The 4,612-nt window shown below is 34.7% G+C and overlaps 1 pseudogene; it reads left to right on the forward strand.

The window, feature by feature from the left end:
• The first annotated feature begins 415 nt into the window (after window positions 1–415).
• On the forward strand, window positions 416–2,003 carry LOC143640124 (neutral amino acid uniporter 4-like; annotated as a pseudogene).
• The last annotated feature ends 2,609 nt before the right edge of the window (window positions 2,004–4,612 follow it).

The following is a 4,612-nucleotide window of genomic DNA, read 5'->3' on the forward strand; positions in this document are numbered from 1 at the left end:
CTTTCAGTAGATTCATCACTGATATATAGGAATGTGTTTGATTTATTGGTGTTGATTTTAAATCCTGCTACTTTGCTGAATTCATTTATGAATTCTAGAACCTAGGATCTGACTTCATTAATAAGAATCCTAAAGTGCAAGAAGTAAAATCAAAATCAATAAATGGGATGGTATCACACTAAAAAGCTTCTTCTCAGCAAAGAAAACAATCAATAATGTGAAGAAAGAGCCTACAGAATGGGAGAAAATCTTTACCACATCTACTTCAGGATAGAGCATTAATCTCCAGGATATAAAAGACCTCAAAAAGACTCCGGGCGCGGTCCCGCGGGGCTGGGCGTCTGGGCCTGACACCGGTCACGCTTCCGCGGGAGAGCGGGCACCTGGGCGTCGTCGTCCTGGAGACCCGGGAGAGATGGAAGCGGCGACGCCCTACGCCGAAGCTGGCTGGGCGCGAAGAGCTAGATATGTATGTAATGAGGCCTTTGATAAATGAGCAGAATTCTGATGGGACATCAGATGAGGAGCATGAGCAAGAGCTACTGCCTGTTCAGAAGCATTACCAGCTTGAAGGTCAAGAGGGCATTTTATTTTTACAAACTCTTATGCGTCTTCTTAAAGGAAATATTGGAACTGGCCTTTTAGGACTTCCATTGGCAATAAAAAATGCAGGAATAGTGCTTGGACCAATCAGCCTTGTGTTTATAGGAATTATTTCTGTTCACTGTATGCAAATATTGGTTTAAAAAGTCAACATTAGGTTATAGTGACACTGTGAGTTTCGCTATGGAAGTGAGTCCTTGGAGTTGTCTTCAGAAGCAAGCAGCATGGGGACGGAGTATGGTTGACTTTTTTTGGGTGATAACACAGCTGGGATTCTGCAGTGTTTATATTGTCTTTTTAGCTGAAAATGTGAAACAATGTTTTACATTTTGGTAAACATGTGAGACCATAGGAAGTCCTATTAGCCCATCTCTGTCTCTAGAGGGCACCAAAGGACTCAAATGTTTACCTGAATCTTGCTCTACGTTCATGAAGGATTCTTGGACAGTAAAGTATTTGTTTTGAATAGTACCAATTCGTCAAATCCATGTGAAAGAAGAAGTATTGACCTAAGGATATACATGCTTTGCTTTCTTCCATTTATAATTCTTTTGGTCTTCATTCGTGAGCTAAAGAATCTATTTGTACTTTCATTCCTTGCCAACATTTCCATGGCTGTCAGTCTTGTGATAATTTACCAGTACATTGTTAGGAACATGCCAGATCCCCACAACCTTCCAATAGTGGCTGGTTGGAAAAAATACCCGCTTTTTTTTGGTACTGCTGTATTTGCTTTCGAAGGCATAGGAGTGGTCCTTCCACTGGAAAACCAAATGAAAGACTCAAAACTCTTCCCTCAAGCTCTGAATATTGGCATGGGGATCGTTACAACTTTGTATGTGACTTTGGCTACTTTAGGATATATGTGCTTTCGTGATGAAATCAAAGGCAGCATAACTTTGAATCTTCCCCAGGATGTATGGTTATATCAGTCAGTGAAAATTCTGTATTCCTTTGGCATCTTTGTGACATATTCAATTCAGTTCTATGTTCCAGCAGAAATCATTATCCCTGGAGTCACATCCAAATTTCATGCTAAATGGAAGCAAATTTGTGAATTTGGGATAAGATCCTTCTTGGTTAGTATTATTTGTGCTGGAGCAATTCTTATTCCTCATTTAGACATCGTAATTTCCTTTGTTGGAGTTGTGAGCAGCAGCACATTGGCCCTGATTCTACCACCTTTGGTTGAAATTCTTACATTTTCTAAGGAACATTACAATATATGGATGATCCTGAAAAATATTTCTATAGCATTCACTGGAGTTGTTGGCTTCTTATTAGGTACATATGTAACTGTTGAAGAAATTATTTATCCAACTGCCAGAGATGTAGCTGTTACTCCACAAAATCCCTCTCTGAATTTGAATTCAACAGGCTTAGCATCTGGTTTGAAATAATAGAAGCAGAGTTCAGATTCTTATGTTTTGTCTCAGTTTTGAAAGCAATTAAAATAAGAACAGTAAAATACACATCACCATATACTAAAAAATAGATCGTCCTCTCCCCATTTTTGGCACAGTGTTAATATTTTGGCAGAAAACTACAATACTTTACCAGTAATGGTGAACTATGACATGCTTTAAATAATATAATACTGTTTAAATTACTTTGGACAATTGAAAAAATTAAAATATAAAAAATTAAAGAATAAAAATATTTCTAAATTATTTATAATTTCTGTATGAAACACTTTAATCAAGATTTCTCTCTTACCCCCATGCTACCTTTTTGCCACCAAGTTGAGGAGATATAGGACTTCAACAGTTTGCGAATTAAATCAGGACATACATAACAAAAGTCTCTCTCTAGACCATCCCAGTGAATATCAGAGTAAGCTTTTTGTATAACGTAAGAAAATCTGGATTGTTTTTATTAGGTATTTAGCCAAATGCTTACTTATGCTTAGCCCATCCATTGGGAAATACACTTCCCATGATATAAGCATCAGAAAATCCCTCAAACAGAATTATTTTTACACTGTACTGTATAGTAGGTGATCTTCATATCAGGCAGGAGGTACTTAGCAAGATTCTGATCTAGTGTTTCAGTCAGATTAGGAAGGGACTTTAAAGGTTACCCAGTACAACTCCTTGTAAGTTGTAAGTGAAGACTCAGAAAAGTTAAGCAACTTGGTCAAGGCCGCTTGGGCTTGAGAAAAAGAGAACCTGATTTCTTGACTACAAGGCCAGGGATTTTATTTTTCACATCATATCCAAGAATAAATTATCTTCAGTTTAATTTTATTGTTGAGTCTATTTAATTATATTTTTATATTTTGAAAGTGTGTATATGATCTTTGAATAGTATACATCACCTGAACAGAAAAGCAGGAAACTAAGAACCAAGCACTGTGGCTTCATACCTCAGCAAGGGAAAGAAGCAATTGTTTTTTAATACAGAATTGAGACCATTGCTGCTATGACATGGTGGGCTAGAATGGGCCGTGCTGCAGTGTTTGTGGCTGGAGCTCTCCTTATGTTCCTTCTCTTTCCTCAGTTTCATAGGCACTATCTTCCTTAATAGCAGAAAATAGATACTGATGAAATATAGGACTTGTGGATTTTTTCAGCCTTATGGCTTTCCTTCTTCCAGTCTTTCATTGATCTGAATGGGCAGAATAAAAGAACCATAAAATGCATGGATAGGGGGCTGGGGCTGTAGAGCACTCGCCTAGCATGTGTGAGGCGCTGGGTTCGATCTTCAGCACCACATAAAAATAAATAAATAAATAAATAAATAAATAAAGAAGTATTGTGTCCAACTATAAAAACTAAAAAAATATTTTTAAAAAATGCATGGATAGGAAAAATTCAAACAATAATAATCTGTTAACTAAATATTGAGACAGTCCAGGTATCTTCCGGAGAAATATCTTCTATTCTTCCAAATTCTTCAAGCACACTTAATAACCAAAACAAATAATCTCATTTGATGGGGAAGATGAAAATAATTAAGTTTAAAGCATAAGGAAAAGAATTTCTTCTGACTTAAAAAATTCAAACTTTAAAACATGGAACATTTTAATTGGCCTGGTGGTAGTCTAATGGATAATGCTGCAAGATGCCATTAAACTCACTGTAGAGAATATATTCTCTATTTTTGTATATAAATGTTTACATGGGTATTTTTTGCTTATGTCATTCAATGATCATCAATATGATCCTAAAAATATATCAGAAGCTTTATTTTGCTACAGATTCATAAGAATCAAAACTTCTTAAAAACATTTACATTAAGCATTGCCAATAACAGTTTTTGTAATACTTTTGTATTAAATATGTTACATTGAGTCTTTATTCATACTAAGAGAATATGGAAAAGGAAAAGTAATCTTCATTGAAACTAATGCTATAAATCTTGAATCTAAGAATAAATTAGATGTTTAAAAAATTTATAAGTTGTAAAATGATTAAAAAACCATTGCTTAATGGAAAATAGCTTTAGTTTTTTTGTCAGCTGTCTTCACAATGTATTTATAGTCTGTGTGAAATTTTATTTTTGTACTTTCACCTATTTATTTCCTTATGGAATTAATAAAATATAATGAAATGTTGAATAGTTGATCATAAGAATAAATTTTACATTTAGCATCAACACATCTTGAGCATATTGTCAACTAGGCTTTCATATGCAGTGATAATGCTGACTCAACATCCAATTTGAAAGTCACTAAATTATCAAGATTCTACAAGAAAAAGTTGAAATTTAGAAAGGAAGAAGGGCTAAAGGGGGAGAAAATGGTTTTAATTTTTAAGATACACTAAATTCAATGTTTCAGTGCACTCTTATTTAAGCGTATTTGATAATAATATTACTACATAATCATTACAGATTTTATGCCAGTTTTTTTGAAAGTGGGGTACAAGCATTATGTGAAGTTTTTTTTCTTTTTTTTTAAACATTGTGTTGGTATTACTTAAAAATCATTCCTTACTAAGCTGTCTTTGGTGAAAGATTAGGATGCACAGAATGCTCATGAATATGCATTAGTTCAGTGTCAATGATT

The sequence above is a fragment of the Callospermophilus lateralis genome, unplaced genomic scaffold, assembly GCF_048772815.1.
Source record: "Callospermophilus lateralis isolate mCalLat2 unplaced genomic scaffold, mCalLat2.hap1 Scaffold_122, whole genome shotgun sequence".
NCBI lineage: Eukaryota > Metazoa > Chordata > Mammalia > Rodentia > Sciuridae > Callospermophilus > Callospermophilus lateralis.